Here is a 20,406-nt window from a genome sequence, read left to right as displayed (position 1 = left end):
AGTTACTAAAGAAATACTAGTTAGGAAATGCCATTATCTGTAATATTTATGTACCATTTCCGAATAAAAAACATTCGATATATATTTTTAATTATATTTAATAAAAAGTTAATTTTTGGTTTTGTTCTTAAAATCTCACAGTTTTACTGTTTGTTGGCTTATTTCTAAATATAAATTGTCATTACTTTTATGAATATTAAATTTTCCATCAACCATCTGATTGATGATATTATCCTGAAGAGAGGTGTTCTGGCATGTAGATGATGTGTTCCTCCAACTCAAGAGCAATAGATTCTCCAACCTTTGTTGTTTTGCGCTCCGCCTTGAGGATCGAGAATCTAACGTTTTCAGGCATCCTTGTCTTCGATATCAGCGTCTTTTTATTAAATTTATTGAAATCTTTAATTACAATATTCATCTGCATTTCATGGTTCATGATGGTGATTGAGCTTCTTGGACGTGACATGGTCTTTTAGACTTGGTCTTGGATGGTAATTACTTGAACAGGGGTGTACTGTTTCTGTACTGTATCTGTACTGTATCTATACTGTACTGTTTATTTGTCAACTTTTACCAGCTGTTTTAGTCTACTGTTAAGAATAATCAAAGTTCTTGTTCACTAGATGACGATCCATGTGAAGTAAAGACTTAAACTGTGAATTTCAATGCGTGCGGGTTCACTTTATATACCATACAGAGCTCACACGTACACTTACCCACACATTGATTTTCAACCCCCCAAATGTAAATTAACCAACCAAAAATACCTGTTATGGCTCGACATCTTCCACGAAAGAAAGTAGAAAAGCGAGGCACAGGTGTCCACAGTTGTACGTATCAAAGTCTTGAACTCTATCGTAATTGTATTGTATTGTATTCTATAACCCAAGTATTTCACAACTTCTGAAGGTTTTCAAAGCTATCGAAATAATGTATATTATTTTTATTTTTATTATATGCAACCCAATGTGTACCACTTAATTGTGATTTATCTAGGTTTACTATACCACACTCCCGAACTTTTGGTGTTTCTGGGAGTAGATCTCTCATAAATACACCTCTAAGATGAGGGATATTTGCTAAGAAACAAAACATGTAATGTCGATATTTGATAGCGGTCTATTGGGTAGCAGAGAAATTATTTTTTTCGCTTCTTAACTCCTTTTCCCTTACTATAGGGCTTGAGAAAGAAACCATTGCCTTTTCTATAAGGTTTAAGATATAATTCTTCTCCTACAGCAACACCTTCAATTTTCTCCTCCCTATCATCTTTAGCCATTCTTGGGTTGTTAATTGTCTTTGCAATTGCTGCGATATCGCTTGCTAAGCTACCAAGAGCGCTGAGGGCCGTCAATGGGTACGATGGGTACGATTGGTAGAAAACCTCCAATTTTGGGTACATTAATTACCCGAGGTATTTTAACATTTTTCTTGGAACTTATTGATCGATTAATTGATTTACGCGCTACTTTAAGTGCACTCATAATGTCTTATGGTTTTTGATTTTTTAATGTCTTAGTAGCAGCATTAATAACAGTCGAATGGTTTGCTTTCTTCATTATATTCTTCTTTATCATTTTCCTCCCCTTCTTTTCCATCTTTTTCAATCCCATCCCAAATTTTTTCTTCGCTTTCATTATATTTGTAACAAAGTATGCTGCTGCCTTTTCACAAAGAGGGCTATATGATGCCTTGATACGTGACCACGCTTTGTCAATCAACATGGACTCGGCTCTATGTCGTTTACTCAATGCCTTGTTTGTAGAAAATGCAATATCATGCTCTTTGCAAGCTTCATCCAATGGGTTTATTACTTAATCACCACGTTTCAAACGTCTCTTTAACTTTGTACCCGGTCCACAAAAATTATCCCGGAATATGGGCTTCAAAAGGTAATGCATTGATTAGCTTATCGACAAGACCATCACCGTGTTTACAATTAAAAATACGACTGAAGCGAATATAAACACGTTTCCCCATTTTATTGATGTTTAATCATAAAAGATTTCTGATTGAATGAAGTACTTTAGATTGAAAGATGCGTTAAATAAGCCTAAAACAAAAAATTGTAGTTAGAAATATTAACCATGAATACGAGAAAATTTTAGTGTCCTCTTATAATTAGAGCTCTAATTTTCGGGCCTTCCAATCGCCATAAAAACATCGACTTACTTACATAACATTTAATTCGTGACAATGCCAAATTTATTACAATGTTTAAACAAGATGATTTAAATATGCGGCATATATATCGGGATTATATTAACACTAATATAAACTATGAAACATTTGCAAAAATTTGTCAAAAGTGTTGAGAGGATAAGCGCGGATTCCTCTTGATTGGCAAGGATGATAAAATAGATAATGGAAGGTACAGAAAAAGATTTGATCAATTTATTATGATTTAAGGAGTGATATCAATAAAAGCTGGGTTAGATACCAACATTTCTACAGTTTATCAATAGATTTCAATATGTCTAGATTATTATCTTTATTATCATTATCTTTGAATGGAAATAGTTCCATTATAAATACAAACTTTTTTACACCTATCGAATTGAATGGGCAATATGAATGCGCTCTTATTGACTTTAATATGTATAATTCGTGTTCGAATATTGACGTAACAAATAATTTATTTCACATCGGTGACAATTTTATTACGAATTGAATGACATCACCGATTTTATTTACAATAAACTTAGACTCTATAACCTTAAAAAAAAACATTTAAAATCCAAAGTAATAATAATATACTTCAAGTTGAAATAACTACCTTAGGAGAGCCAGTTCTTTAATAAGGAACGGTCGGTTGGACAACTGTTTGGCTTTTGTATTGTATTCTATAACCCAAGTATTTCACAACTTCTGAAGGTTTCCAAAGCTATCGAAATAATGTATATTATTTTTATTTTTATTATATGCAACCCAATGCGTACCACTTGATTGTGATTTATCTAGGTTTACTATACCACACTCCCGAACTTTTGATGTTTCTGGGAGTAGATCTCTCATAAATACACCTCTAAGATGAGGGATATTTGCTAAGAAAGCAGAGAAATTATTTTTTTCGCTTCTTAACTTTTATTCCCTTACTATAGGGCTTGAGAAAGAAACCATTGCCTTTTCTATAAGGTTTAAGATATAATCCTTCTCCTACAGCAACACCTTCAATTTCTCCTCCCTATCATCTTTAGCCATTCTTGGATTGTTAATTGTCTTTGCAATTGCTGCGGTATCGCTTGCTAAGCTATCAAGAGCGCTGAGGGCCGTCAATGGGTACGATGGGTACGATTGGTAGAAAACCTCCAATTTCGGGTACATTAATTACCCGAGGTATTTTAACATTTTTCTTGGAACTTATTGATCGATTAATTGATTTACGCGCTACTTTAAGTGCACTCATAATGTCTTATGGTTTTTGATTTTTTAATGTCTTAGTAGCAGCATTAATAACAGTCGAATGGTTTGCTTTCTTCATTATATTCTTCTTTATCATTTTCCTCCCCTTCTTTTCCATCTTTTTCAATCCCATCCCAAATTTTTTCTTCGCTTTCATTATATTTGTAACAAAGTATGCTGCTGCCTTTTCACAAAGAGGGCTATATGATGCCTTGATACGTGACCACGCTTTGTCAATCAACATGGAGTCGGCTCTATGTCGTTCACTCAATGCCTTGTTTGTAGAAAATGCAATATCATGCTCTTTGCAGGCTTCATCCAATGGGTTTATTCCTTAATCACCACGTTCCAAACGTCTCTTTAACTTTGTACCCGGTCCACAAAAATTATCCCGGAATATGGGCTTCAAAAGGTAATGCATGGATTAGCTTATCGACAAGACCACCACCGTGTTTACAATTAAAAATACGACTGAAGCGAATATAAACACGTTTCCCCATTTTATTGATGTTTAATCATAAAAGATTTCTGATTGAATGAAGTACTTTAGATTGAAAGATGCGTTAAATAAGCCTAAAACAAAAAATTGTAGTTAGAAATATTAACCATGAATACGAGAAAAATTTAGTGTCCTCTTATAATTAGAGCTCTAATTTTCGGGCCTTCCAATCGCCATAAAAACATCGACTCTTATTTGTATATCAAACATATGGACATATACATACACTTACATAACATTTAATTCGTGACAATGCCAAATTTATTACAATGTTTAAACAAGATGATTTAAATATGCGGCATATATATCGGGATTATATTAACACTAATATAAACTATGAAACATTTGCAAAAATTTGTCAAAAGTGTTGAGAGGATAAGCGCGGATTCCTCTTGATTGGCAAGGATGATAAAATAGATAATGGAAGGTACAGAAAAAGATTTGATCAATTTATTATGATTTAAGGAGTGATATCAATAAAAGCTGGGTTAGATACCAACATTTCTACAGTTTATCAATAGATTTCAATATGTCTAGATTATTATCTTTATTATCATTATCTTTGAATGGAAATAGTTCCATTATAAATACAAACTTTTTTACACCTATCGAATTGAATGGGCAATATGAATGCGCTCTTATTGACTTTAATATGTATAATTCGTGTTCGAATATTGACGTAACAAATAATTTATTTCACATCGGTGACAATTTTATTACGAATTGAATGACATCACCGATTTTATTTACAATAAACTTAGACTCTATAACCTTAAAAAAAAACATTTAAAATCCAAAGTAATAATAATATACTTCAAGTTGAAATAACTACCTTAGGAGAGCCAGTTCTTTAATAAGGAACGGTCGGTTGGACAACTGTTTGGCTTTTGTATTGTATTCTATAACCCAAGTATTTCACAACTTCTGAAGGTTTCCAAAGCTATCGAAATAATGTATATTATTTTTATTTTTATTATATGCAACCCAATGCGTACCATTTGATTGTGATTTATCTAGGTTTACTATACCACACTCCCGAACTTTTGATGTTTCTGGGAGTAGATCTCTCATAAATACACCTCTAAGATGAGGGATATTTGCTAAGAAAGCAGAGAAATTATTTTTTTCGCTTCTTAACTTTTATTCCCTTACTATAGGGCTTGAGAAAGAAACCATTGCCTTTTCTATAAGGTTTAAGATATAATCCTTCTCCTACAGCAACACCTTCAATTTCTCCTCCCTATCATCTTTAGCCATTCTTGGATTGTTAATTGTCTTTGCAATTGCTGCGGTATCGCTTGCTAAGCTATCAAGAGCGCTGAGGGCCGTCAATGGGTACGATGGGTACGATTGGTAGAAAACCTCCAATTTCGGGTACATTAATTACCCGAGGTATTTTAACATTTTTCTTGGAACTTATTGATCGATTAATTGATTTACGCGCTACTTTAAGTGCACTCATAATGTCTTATGGTTTTTGATTTTTTAATGTCTTAGTAGCAGCATTAATAACAGTCGAATGGTTTGCTTTCTTCATTATATTCTTCTTTATCATTTTCCTCCCCTTCTTTTCCATCTTTTTCAATCCCATCCCAAATTTTTTCTTCGCTTTCATTATATTTGTAACAAAGTATGCTGCTGCCTTTTCACAAAGAGGGCTATATGATGCCTTGATACGTGACCACGCTTTGTCAATCAACATGGAGTCGGCTCTATGTCGTTCACTCAATGCCTTGTTTGTAGAAAATGCAATATCATGCTCTTTGCAGGCTTCATCCAATGGGTTTATTCCTTAATCACCACGTTCCAAACGTCTCTTTAACTTTGTACCCGGTCCACAAAAATTATCCGGAATATGGGCTTCAAAAGGTAATGCATTGATTAGCTTATCGACAAGACCACCACCGTGTTTACAATTAAAAATACGACTGAAGCGAATATAAACACGTTTCCCCATTTTATTGATGTTTAATCATAAAAGATTTCTGATTGAATGAAGTACTTTAGATTGAAAGATGCGTTAAATAAGCCTAAAACAAAAAATTGTAGTTAGAAATATTAACCATGGATACGAGAAAAATTTAGTGTCCTCTTATAATTAGAGCTCTAATTTTCGGGCCTTCCAATTGTGGTAAAACTAATATTATGCTAAATTTAATAAAAAGTCCCAACGGACTAAAATTCGAAAATGTTTATATATTTTCAAGAAGTTTTATCAACCTAAATATGAGTACATGGAGAAAGTAAGCCGATAAAAGGAATGGGATATCATACGTTCTCCCATAATGACGGTGTACTAGACCCCAGTGAAGCCAAAAATAATTCCATTATGATATTCGAAGACGTAGCCTGTGGAAAACAAGAAAACTTAAGGTCGTATTTTTGAATGGGTCGACATAAAAACATCGACTCTTATTTTTATATCAAACATATGGACATATACATACACTTACATAACATTTGATTCGTGACAATGCCAAATTTATTACAATGTTTAAACAAGATGATTTAAATATGCTGCATATATATCGGGATTATATTAACACTAATATAAACTATGAAACATTTGCAAAAATTTGTCAAAAGTGTTGAGAGGATAAGCGCGGATTCCTCTTGATTGGCAAGGATGATAAAATAGATAATGGAAGAAACAGAAAAAGATTTGATCAATTTATTATGATTTAAGGAGTGATATCAATAAAAGCTGGGTTAGATACCAACATTTCTACAGTTTATCAATAGATTTCAATATGTCTAGATTATTATCTTTATTATCATTATCTTTGAATGGAAATAGTTCCATTATAAATACAAACTTTTTTACACCTATCGAATTGAATGGGCAATATGAATGCGCTCTTATTGACTTTAATATGTATAATTCGTGTTCGAATATTGACGTAACAAATAATTTATTTCACATCGGTGACAATTTTATTACGATTCCTACTGGATCTTACGAATTGAATGACATCACCGATTTTATTTACAATAAACTTAGACTCTATAACCTTAAAAAAACATTTAAAATCCAAAGTCATAATAATACACTTCAAGTATTCAAATAACTACCTTAGGAGAGCCAGTTCTTTAATAAGGAACGGTCGGTTGGACAACTGTTTGGCTTTTGTATTGTATTCTATAACCCAAGTATTTCACAACTTCTGAAGGTTTCCAAAGCTATCGAAATAATGTATATTATTTTTATTTTTATTATATGCAACCCAATGCGTACCACTTGATTGTGATTTATCTAGGTTTACTATACCACACTCCCGAACTTTTGATGTTTCTGGGAGTAGATCTCTCATAAATACACCTCTAAGATGAGGGATATTTGCTAAGAAAGCAGAGAAATTATTTTTTTCGCTTCTTAACTTTTATTCCCTTACTATAGGGCTTGAGAAAGAAACCATTGCCTTTTCTATAAGGTTTAAGATATAATCCTTCTCCTACAGCAACACCTTCAATTTCTCCTCCCTATCATCTTTAGCCATTCTTGGATTGTTAATTGTCTTTGCAATTGCTGCGGTATCGCTTGCTAAGCTATCAAGAGCGCTGAGGGCCGTCAATGGGTACGATGGGTACGATTGGTAGAAAACCTCCAATTTTGGGTACATTAATTACCCGAGGTATTTTAACATTTTTCTTGGAACTTATTGATCGATTAATTGATTTACGCGCTACTTTAAGTGCACTCATAATGTCTTATGGTTTTTGATTTTTTAATGTCTTAGTAGCAGCATTAATAACAGTCGAATGGTTTGCTTTCTTCATTATATTCTTCTTTATCATTTTCCTCCCCTTTTTTTCCGTCTTATTCAATCCCATCCCAAATTTTTTCTTCGCTTTCATTATATTTGTAACAAAGTATGCTGCTGCCTTTTCACAAAGAGGGCTATCTGATGCCTTGATACGTGACCACGCTTTGTCAATCAACATGGAGTCGGCTCTATGTCGTTCACTCAATGCCTTGTTTGTAGAAAATGCAATATCATGCTCTTTGCAGGCTTCATCCAATGGGTTTATTCCTTAATCACCACGTTCCAAACGTCTCTTTAACTTTGTACCCGGTCCACAAAAATTATCCGGAATATGGGCTTCAAAAGGTAATGCATTGATTAGCTTATCGACAAGACCACCACCGTGTTTACAATTAAAAGTACGACTGAAGCGAATATAAACACGTTTCCCCATTTTATTGATGTTTAATCATAAAAGGTTTCTGATTGAATGAAGTACTTTAGATTGAAAGATGCGTTAAATAAGCCTAAAACAAAAAATTGTAGTTAGAAATATTAACCATGGATACGAGAAAAATTTAGTGTCCTCTTATAATTAGAGCTCTAATTTTCGGGCCTTCCAATTGTGGTAAAACTAATATTATGCTAAATTTAATAAAAAGTCCCAACGGACTAAAATTCGAAAATGTTTATATATTTTCAAGAAGTTTTATCAACCTAAATATGAGTACTTGGAGAAAGTAAGCCGATAAAAGGAATGGGATATCATACGTTCTCCCATAATGACGGTGTACTAGACCCCAGTGAAGCCAAAAATAATTCCATTATGATATTCGAAGACGTAGCCTGTGGAAAACAAGAAAACTTAAGGTCGTATTTTTGAATGGGTCGACATAAAAACATCGACTCTTATTTTTATATCAAACATATGGACATATACATACACTTACATAACATTTGATTCGTGACAATGCCAAATTTATTACAATGTTTAAACAAGATGATTTAAATATGCTGCATATATATCGGGATTATATTAACACTAATATAAACTATGAAACATTTGCAAAAATTTGTCAAAAGTGTTGAGAGGATAAGCGCGGATTCCTCTTGATTGGCAAGGATGATAAAATAGATAATGGAAGATACAGAAAAAGATTTGATCAATTTATTATGATTTAAGGAGTGATATCAATAAAAGCTGGGTTAGATACCAACATTTCTACAGTTTATCAATAGATTTCAATATGTCTAGATTATTATCTTTATTATCATTATCTTTGAATGGAAATAGTTCCATTATAAATACAAACTTTTTTACACCTATCGAATTGAATGGGCAATATGAATGCGCTCTTATTGACTTTAATATGTATAATTCGTGTTCGAATATTGACGTAACAAATAATTTATTTCACATCGGTGACAATTTTATTACGATTCCTACTGGATCTTACGAATTGAATGACATCACCGATTTTATTTACAATAAACTTAGACTCTATAACCTTAAAAAAAACATTTAAAATCCAAAGTCATAATAATACACTTCAAGTATTCAAATAACTACCTTAGGAGAGCCAGTTCTTTAATAAGGAACGGTCGGTTGGACAACTGTTTGGCTTTTGTATTGTATTCTATAACTCAAGTATTTCACAACTTCTGAAGGTTTCCAAAGCTATCGAAATAATGTATATTATTTTTATTTTTATTATATGCAACCCAATGCGTACCACTTGATTGTGATTTATCTAGGTTTACTATACCACACTCCCGAACTTTTGATGTTTCTGGGAGTAGATCTCTCATAAATACACCTCTAAGATGAGGGATATTTGCTAAGAAAGCAGAGAAATTATTTTTTTCGCTTCTTAACTTTTATTCCCTTACTATAGGGCTTGAGAAAGAAACCATTGCCTTTTCTATAAGGTTTAAGATATAATCCTTCTCCTACAGCAACACCTTCAATTTCTCCTCTCTATCATCTTTAGCCATTCTTGGATTGTTAATTGTCTTTGCAATTGCTGCGGTATCGCTTGCTAAGCTATCAAGAGCGCTGAGGGCCGTCAATGGGTACGATGGGTACGATTGGTAGAAAACCTCCAATTTCGGGTACATTAATTACCCGAGGTATTTTAACATTTTTCTTGGAACTTATTGATCGATTAATTGATTTACGCGCTACTTTAAGTGCACTCATAATGTCTTATGGTTTTTGATTTTTTAATGTCTTAGTAGCAGCATTAATAACAGTCGAATGGTTTGCTTTCTTCATTATATTCTTCTTTATCATTTTCCTCCCCTTCTTTTCCGTCTTATTCAATCCCATCCCAAATTTTTTCTTCGCTTTCATTATATTTGTAACAAAGTATGCTGCTGCCTTTTCATAAAGAGGGCTATCTGATGCCTTGATACGTGACCACGCTTTGTCAATCAACATGGAGTCGGCTCTATGTCGTTCACTCAATGCCTTGTTTGTAGAAAATGCAATATCATGCTCTTTGCAGGCTTCATCCAATGGGTTTATTCCTTAATCACCACGTTCCAAACGTCTCTTTAACTTTGTACCCGGTCCACAAAAATTATCCCGGAATATGGGCTTCAAAAGGTAATGCATGGATTAGCTTATCGACAAGACCACCACCGTGTTTACAATTAAAAATACGACTGAACCGAATATAAACATGTTTCCCCATTTTATTGATGTTTAATCATAAAAGATTTGAATTTAAGTTGAAGGCCCCCATTATTGTGGTTAGTCTTATTTTAGTTAGTCTATCTAAACGAATAGGTGAAAACTGGTCCAATTGATATGAGAAGTTCAATAGATATATATATGACGAAGATCCAGTATCAAAGTCCTCGACTGGACTTTCGGCGAAGCGTTTTCTGGCGCGTTGCATGATCTCCAGCTTCACTCACGTGCCGCTCGAACTCACGTTCGTTCCTTCTCATTTCCTTTACCCTCGAATACACACGCATAGTGTGGTGAGTTATGACGAACACTATTTGTCTCACTCACGCCCACGCCCAGACCTACGCTGACGGAATTGCGTATCCGTCTCGCACGAAAGAACCGAGAAGCAATAAGAAGTAAAAGAAGAGTGTACCAACTTTTATCGTTATAATATGAATTTCCAAAAAAATATGCGTCACGGACTTCCTGACCTATCTCACGTTTCGTGAGTGTACAATATAAAGATGTACAAAATATTTTCTCTTATGTTCTACACAAAATAAAGTTCAAGATGGTTTCACATTTTTTTTCTTATTACATCAAAATCAAACAAAATTATTTCAAGGTTTTTCTTATTCGTTTATGTCTTATCTTCATACAACTCTTGCCATGAGATCACAGAGACACAAACTTAAATTCTAACAATTTCAATTATTCATATTTTTCTTCCATATAGCGATCATGTTCTTCATTAGTTTTCAAAAACCATGTCATCAACTAGCGCATAGTCATCCTTAAGACAAACTGACCTGTCCATAGGTGTGTTCATTTAGCCCACAGCTTACATCTGGGCAAACCGGCCATCACAAAAGCTCGCAGTTTGATTCATAAGCCGGCCAAATAACAATTCACCGATCATTTTAAAAATGTCATTCTTTTCAAAAATTCGTGAGAATATTTATATGTCCTTATATTATTTAACGCCTTAAGTCTATACCGATCTCCTTCTAATATTTCGGTCACTAAGAATGGGTCCTCTAAACTTAGGGTCTAGTTTTGTCTGATGACGCTTCCTTGTAGTACTGGTACGTTGTCTCTCTGTTGGATCTGTCTGGCGTGAGTTCCTGATGCAGCTCGTTTCTGGTTTGGATATCCGTGGTAAAGACCAAACGGCGCAATCTTTTATCTTCCCCAGCTGCGTTTGCCAATGTAACGAATACTGCAATTTGCTCGACGCTGAGCGACTTCCAGCGGGAAGTGACCATTCTGCTCCCATACAACGACAAGCACTCTCCTTCATTTGGGCGTCCATTTAGCAAATTCATAACGGTGGCGGCCAAAGTCTCCGTTCCAGAAAAATGTTGCAAAAATAATTCTCGGAACTGCGTCCATCTAATGCCGGGCAAATATGTCTGCGAGAGCCAGTGTGATACGGTGCCTTCCAGTGATTTGCTGAGCGCCATTACAAGAGCGCTGCCCACGAGCTGATTTTCAGACAAAATGTAGTCGACTGTTGAACACCAGAACAGCGCGTCTGATCCTGCACGATCGGCACAATGGTTTTGATATCTTTTGGCTCATTCTGAGAGCACTGCACTTGTTTTATCAGTTCGTCGAAATTACGATTTTGCAATTCCAGGATTGCTAGGAGATTTGCGTCATTGGATGGAGGCGGAGGTAATCCCACTTCTGATGACGAAGATCCAGTATCGAATTCCTCAACTGGACATTTGGCGAAGCGTTTTCTGGCGTGTGGCATGATCTCCAGCTTCACTTTTTAGTCTGCCGCTCGAACTCACGTTCGTTCCTTCTCATTTCCTTTGCCCTCGAATACACACGCATAGTGTGGTGAGTTATGACGAACACTATTTGTCTCACTCACGCCCACGCCCAGACTACGCTGACGGAATTGCGTATCCGTCTCGCACGAAAGAACCGAGAAACAATAAGAAGTAAAACAAGAGTGTACCAACAAATAATCGTTATAATTTGAATTTCCAAAACAATATGCGACATATATATATATATATGAAAAGTGTGCGGGCTTGCTGCCGCTGTTTTGCCGACGAATTGGCGCCGCTGTGGGAACACGTTCAGGCGTGTCGATCCTGTTGCAGATAGTTGAGGTGAAACCTCACGCGGGTATACACCGGCGATCCTGTTGCAGTCGTTTTCTGATGTAAAAATATGAGTCCGGGCTGATGAAATGACGAAGTAGATCCCAGCGTGGTAAGGAAATAAGATCCACCTCGCGGGTTACGGGTAGACTTGACGCTGAGAGGGAGGGAGGATTCGCAAAACTGTCGCAATTCTTAGAAATCTCACGTACCGTTTTCGATAGCAGCTTGAGCCAAAGAGGCGGAAATAATCCCTAAATGTTTGTTCGGTTTTTTTGTGTGAGAATCGGATCCTTGCTAATAGCAATGTTGCATTTTGGGGCGAATGACTGAGCTTAAATGTCTTAGCTAATACTTAGGCAAAAGTATACTTACTCTCACATGTTAAAGGCACTTAATCCTTTCACTGCTTTATACCAAAAACTTACAACTTAGCTATGGCTAAGCACTATTCATTACAAGAAAAAACGATGTGTGTTAAAGTAATAGCATAATAAATACAGTAAATATAACCTATAAATTTAAAATAATTATATTATATATAATATAATAATATATATATTTTTTTTGTGGGGGCAATAGTTAACATTTTTCTTAATTAAAATTTGTTTTTATTTTTAAAAAATAAAAAATTTTGTAGGTTAAAAAAAAATGTTTTTATAAAATAGAGCTTCCAGTGGATCTTATGCAAAATACGAGAAATCAATCAGATAACTACAGATGGAGAAATAGACTTGCAAATGGAGTGTACTTTTTAAAAACTGGCTTTTTTTAAAACTTTAAAAATGTCTAACTATAAAAATTATTTTTTCTTTTAGAAGTTTTAGGCAAATCAAAAATGTGAAATTTGCTCGTTTTGTAAAAGAACGGCCCAAAGCTAGGTTCGCATTGAAGCGGAAATTTTATGATCTCAAAAGAGCCAAAAATCAGACGAATGTACAACTGGAGGAAACTTTTAAAACCATTTCCGTTTGAGTCCCGAAATAAATACGCGGAGCGCGTCGTCCCGGAACTTTTCACATAAGATTTTTGCCGCCGACGCTTCGTACGACATCGTGGATTTCTTGGTAAGCAAGGTGAGCCTTTTCTCGACCTCGTCATGGTATTGTGGGAGAGTGAGGCTTCCCTGTCTGAGGGTACCCATCTCCTGCTCGATAACGTGTATCTGGCGCTTGTCACTATATGTGAAATCGAGGCGATCTATGATCGCGTCGAAATTCAGTATAGTGCCAAACGAGGACAGCACCGCATCGGCAGGGCCTCTAATTTTGCTCCTAATTATAACGACCGCCTGGTAGTGGCGTGAGCTATCTACGTAGTTCCTGAATATGAAATATGCGGCTACCGCCGCCTGCCGCCAAGAGACATATGACTCTTGTGCTCCCGTAAACTCGGGCAAGCATTTTACGGCGTCCAGGGGCTCATTGCACTGGATGTTGCCCTTAATATCAATGGGCTCATAGACCTTGATTTTGGGGCTGCCGTCTGCGCGGGTGCTGCTTGCACCGCTGCAACTTGGGCGGCTAATTCTTGAATGGTTTGGCGTAATTCAGCTTCTCTGGCCATGGCTTGGCCGGCCGCCTCTGCCAGGGCTTGGCTAACGACGGCCTGGATAACATCCCTAAGCTGGTTCGAGTCCATCATCTCTACTTGGGGGGTATTAGGGGGTTCTTGAGTGGGTGTGGAAGTGCGCGGGGGCTCTTCTCTGTCGGATTCTGAGTCACTACCAAACCCCTTATTCTGCCTGTATTGCGTGAACTGACAGTTCATGTGTAGTGGAGCTAAATCGCACTGGTAAGAACTGCTCGCTCAATCTGTTTTGGAGGCAGTTGGCATGGTAAGGGGTACGCGGGGACCGAGCCGCCGCCTATCAACGATGTATGTGTGCTCGTTGAATTGAGCTGCCGCCTTGCCAAGCACTGGCAAGGTGAGGGGTGCTCGGGGCCTGAGCCTCCGCTATGATAAACAAAGAAAAAAAATAAAAAATAACGATTGCCACACAAATGCATGTGCGACCCTATCGGGTTCGCAGCAGTAGAGTGGAGACAAAGAATAAAAAATGAAATTGGACTGCGAAGCTAATACCGAGAATTTTTATTCGAGCGAAGCGACAAATAGAAACAAAATAAAATATCTGCACACAGGAAAAAAGGGTTTCCTTTTATATATTTAAATAATAAATGCCCAATAAAAATCCGAATTTGATATGCTCAATTATAAGAGTCTTGGCTCTGATATTTATCCTCCACAATACGCTAATTTATACACCAAAAGTATCTGAAGGGTAGCAGTACACCGCTGCATAGAGCTTATGTTGCGTACACAGTGCGTAAAAATATTAGTGAAAGAAATAAACACTAAACACTATTAAAGTTGTAACGTTTAATATTGAGATTCTTTTTTATTAATTTATTTTTTTTTTTCACTTTAGACTTGTTAATTTGTGCCCTGGTCCGAACTATGGATTATTTTTTAGTCGAAGACGTAAAAAGTTTGGCCGAAGGGCCCACTTACATGGTCTGTAATGGTGTGTTTATATCTCTGAACGGTTGCGCTGCTGTCACCTTCCAACTTCTGCTAGTTGAGCGCCAATTAAAACAAGTAATATTCCAATTTGTGTAAATTGATAATATTGCAAAGCCGGCTGGCTATGCCTCCGTGGCAGGGGTAGAGCCGGCTGATTAGGTATTGGTGACCGCCAAGGCTGGCAGCCACTGGGGAGTCGGGTGGTCGCTTCGACTTCCTACCTCAATTGATTGTCCGGGCCGGCGGTAGGTCACTGCCGCTGGTTGGATATCCGTGGCGAGGGTCGGCGGAAGGTAACTGCCGCTGGTGGCCCACGTCGCTGTAGATCCCAAGGGATGGTCGTACTGCTCCTATGTTGAGATAGGGAGATTACGGTGGAAGGATGACTGTCCTTCGATACCGCCGGCCTAGTGACTCAGTCAGTATAATAATTAATAAAAGAGTTAACGGCTAAGTGCCGGAGTTTCATGCATGAGAGCTGGTGCTCTTTATTTATTGAATATCAAATATGAACTGAATATGTGAAAAGAACTTAAAGCTAACAAAGGCTCATAGCGGCCACGCAAATATGCAGTGTCTGCCGTCTGTGCACGAGCACAGCAGTCTGGCCGGAGCTTCATTATGATGTTGACTGTGGTCAACGACTCTGGTCTGGCTGACCATAGTTAACTTATACCTTTATACTACCTTCCTACCTACCTTATACTAATACGAACGTGGTCGCCTTTACGGAATATACTTGGAACAAATATTTTCAAGTGATTATAGGACGTTTGTACTTGTTTTTCATTGGAAGAATTGACATTACTTAGACTCATTTTAATTGTTCTGTGCACCCGATTATTATGTTTATTTATTAATTGCTTATACATATCCTTACACTTCATTTTCATTGAAACTAAATTCTCGCTGCATTAGTTCTTTAAGATTTATATTAAAACGTTCAACTATAGAAGCCTTTAGTGTACTGAAGGTTGAATAATGATGTATCCTTTATCTTTTCATTAATACTTTAAATTTCGAATTATAGAATTCAGTACCATCATCAGTTTGCAGGTTTTTTGTAACCCGTTTTTTCCATGACCTGATTTAAATATTCTTTCCATGGCTTGAGAAACATCATTAGCACTTTTTGACTTTAATGCCTCAGCCCAACCAAATTTCGAAAATGTGTCCATAACAGTCAACAAGTAACAATTTGGTTATACAATTCAATTCTATTTTTTAAGCTTTAAATTTTCGTGAGTCGACGATTAATATTTTGAGTTATAATTTTTTTTAAATCTTCTCTCAACTTTTCGATGTTTTTATCAGTATATTGTTTCGTGGCTAGATCATCGTTATTTAAAGGTTTTGTTTCATTCTTGATGCGTTTATTTTGAGCACTTGGTTACCGTCCTCATCGATGAATAATCCTACACTAAACTTAACATGTCTTTTCAAATTTTCTGATCTTTCGTTATCAACAGAAAAATGTCCAAACTTGTCGACAGACATGTTGTTTATAATTGTAAAACATTTGTGCACTTCCTATATATACCCATTAAAATATAATCCTTTTAGCATGGAAAAATGTCATTATTATGACTAGTGTTACCCACTGCTTTCGATGCCATCAAAATTTCCAATTTTTCAACTAACTCATTAACATCATTTCAGTATACATAGTTTGGATTTGACTTCTGAAGGGTCATGTAACCAAAACCTGTTTTTGAGCGAAGTGGAGTAGACGTTGTATGATTGAAAATATTGTCTATCGACTTCTTAATAATATTGCTATATTTGTATGCTCGTGTACCCTTGATTCGGTTATTAGGATTAAAGCCTACTATATGTATATTCGTTTGTAATTTAATTTTTTTATACATCTTTAAATCATGATCATCATAGTTTTCAGGTTTTCAGGATTTCAGGTTTAAAAATTAGAGAGTAAAGACCAGAAGTCAGATCACAACTCATTCCACTAGAAAATGTTATTTATTATCCTTTATTATCCTTAATTATAAAGTATAAATCGTCCAACTCTTTCTCATCGTCATCGTATTTTGTATATTTATTCAATTCACGTTTTACTTTTATACTGTCTTTTACATTAGATGTCTTTTGTTTTTTATTTTTCTTAACAAGTTCATGAAGGGTTCGGTAATGGGTTTAAAAGCTTCCTCCAACTGTAAATTCGTATGATTTCTGACTTGTTTGAGATCATCGAATTTTCGCTTCAATGCGAACCTAGCTTTGGTTAACTGAGACAAAATATTCATTGTAATATATTTTACAAACTTTATAGGGAAAGAATTTAAATTTTTTCGAAATTTATGTAGTCACGTCTTAGTTCATTCATACATATTTATCATACAATATTTATTGTAGTATATTTTCCAAACTTTATAGGGAAAGAATTTAAATTTTTTCGAACTTTATGTAGTCACGTCTTAGTTACTAAAGAAATACTAGTTAGGAAATGCCATTATCTGTAATATTTATGTACCATTTCCGAATAAAAAAGATTCGATATATATTTTTAATTATATTTAATAAAAAGTTAATTTTTGGTTTTGTTCTTAAAATCTCACAGTTTTACTGTTTGTTGGCTTATTTCTAAATATAAATTGTCATTACTTTTATGAATATTAAATTTTCCATCAACCATCTGATTGATGATATTATCCTGAAGAGAGGTGTTCTGGCATGTAGATGATGTGTTCCTCCAACCCAAGAGCAATAGATTCTCCAACCTTTGTTGTTTTGCGCTCCGCCTTGAGGATCGAGAATCTAACGTTTTCAGGCATCCTTGTCTTCGATATCAGCGTCTTTTTATTAAATTTATTGAAATCTTTAATTACAATATTCATCTGCATTTCATGGTTCATGATGGTGATTGAGCTTCTTGGACGTGACATGGTCTTTTAGACTTGGTCTTGGATGGTAATTACTTGAACAGGGGTGTACTGTTTCTGTACTGTAGATGTACTGTACTGTATCTATACAGTACTGTTTATTTGTCAACTTTTACCAGCTGTTTTAGTCTACTGTTGAGAATAATCAAAGTTTTTGTTCACTAGATGACGATCCATGTGAAGTAAAGACTTAAACTGTGAATTTCAATGCGTGCGGGTTCACTTTATATACCATACAGAGCTCACACGTACACTTACCCACACATTGATTTTCAACCCCCCAAATGTAAATTAACCAACCAAAAATACCTGTTATGGCTCGACATCTTCCACGAAGGAAAGTAGAAAAGCGAGGCACAGGTGTCCACAGTTGTACGTATCAAAGTCTTGAACTCTATCGTAATTGTATTGTATTGTATTCTATAACCCAAGTATTTCACAACTTCTGAAGGTTTCCAAAGCTATCGAAATAATGTATATTATTTTTATTTTTATTATATGCAACCCAATGTGTACCACTTGATTGTGATTTATCTAGGTTTACTATACCACACTCCCGAACTTTTGGTGTTTCTGGGAGTAGATCTCTCATAAATACACCTCTAAGATGAGGGATATTTGCTAAGAAACAAAACATGTAATGTCGATATTTGATAGCGGTCTATTGGGTAGCAGAGAAATTATTTTTTTCGCTTCTTAACTCCTTTTCCCTTACTATAGGGCTTGAGAAAGAAACCATTGCCTTTTCTATAAGGTTTAAGATATAATCCTTCTCCTACAGCAACACCTTCAATTTTCTCCTCCCTATCATCTTTAGCCATTCTTGGATTGTTAATTGTCTTTGCAATTGCTGCGGTATCGCTTGCTAAGCTACCAAGAGCGCTGAGGGCCGTCAATGGGTACGATGGGTACGATTGGTAGAAAACCTCCAATTTTGGGTACATTAATTACCCGAGGTATTTTAACATTTTTCTTGGAACTTATTGATCGATTAATTGATTTACGCGCTACTTTAAGTGCACTCATAATGTCTTATGGTTTTTGATTTTTTAATGTCTTAGTAGCAGCATTAATAACAGTCGAATGGTTTGCTTTCTTCATTATATTCTTCTTTATCATTTTCCTCCCCTTCTTTTCCGTCTTTTTCAATCCCATCCCAAATTTTTTCTTCGCTTTCATTATATTTGTAACAAAGTATGCTGCTGCCTTTTTACAAAGAGGGCTATATGATGCCTTGATACGTGACCACGCTTTGTCAATCAACATGGACTCGGCTCTATGTCGTTTACTCAATGCCTTGTTTGTAGAAAATGCAATATCATGCTCTTTGCAAGCTTCATCCAATGGGTTTATTCCTTAATCACCACGTTTCAAACGTCTCTTTAACTTTGTACCCGGTCCACAAAAATTATCCCGGAATATGGGCTTCAAAAGGTAATGCATTGATTAGCTTATCGACAAGACCATCACCGTGTTTACAATTAAAAATACGACTGAAGCGAATATAAACACGTTTCCCCATTTTATTGATGTTTAATCATAAAAGATTTCTGATTGAATGAAGTCCTTTAGATTGAAAGATGCGTTAAATAAGCCTAAAACAAAAAATTGTAGTTAGAAATATTAACCATGAATACGAGAAAAATTTAGTGTCCTCTTATAATTAGAGCTCTAATTTTCGGGCCTTCCAATTGTGGTAAAACTAATATTATGCTAAATTTAATAAAAAGTCCCAACGGACTAAAATTCGAAAATGTTTATATATTTTCAAGAAGTTTTATCAACCTAAATATGAGTACTTGGAGAAAGTAAGCCGATAAAAGGAATGGGATATCATACGTTCTCCCATAATGACGGTGTACTAGACCCCAGTGAAGCCAAAAATAATTCCATTATGATATTCGAAGACGTAGCCTGTGGAAAACAAGAAAACTTAAGGTCGTATTTTTGAATGGGTCGACATAAAAACATCGACTCTTATTTTTATATCAAACATATGGACATATACATACACTTACATAACATTGGATTCGTGACAATGCCAAATTTATTACAATGTTTAAACAAGATGATTTAAATATGCGGCATATATATCGGGATTATATTAACACTAATATAAACTATGAAACATTTGCAAAAATTTGTCAAAAGTGTTGAGAGGATAAGCGCGGATTCCTCTTGATTGGCAAGGATGATAAAATAGATAATGGAAGGTACAGAAAAAGATTTGATCAATTTATTATGATTTAAGGAGTGATATCAATAAAAGCTGGGTTAGATACCAACATTTCTACAGTTTATCAATAGATTTCAATATGTCTAGATTATTATCTTTATTATCATTATCTTTGAATGGAAATAGTTCCATTATAAATACAAACTTTTTTACACCTATCGAATTGAATGGGCAATATGAATGCGCTCTTATTGACTTTAATATGTATAATTCGTGTTCGAATATTGACGTAACAAATAATTTATTTCACATCGGTGACAATTTTATTACGATTCCTACTGGATCTTACGAATTAAATGACATCACCGA

This window comes from Drosophila biarmipes, unplaced genomic scaffold, assembly GCF_025231255.1.
Source record: "Drosophila biarmipes strain raj3 unplaced genomic scaffold, RU_DBia_V1.1 ptg000017l, whole genome shotgun sequence".
Taxonomy (NCBI): Eukaryota; Metazoa; Arthropoda; class Insecta; order Diptera; family Drosophilidae; genus Drosophila; species Drosophila biarmipes.
The sequence above is the reverse complement of the archived record's forward strand: the minus strand, read 5'-3'. Positions refer to the sequence as shown.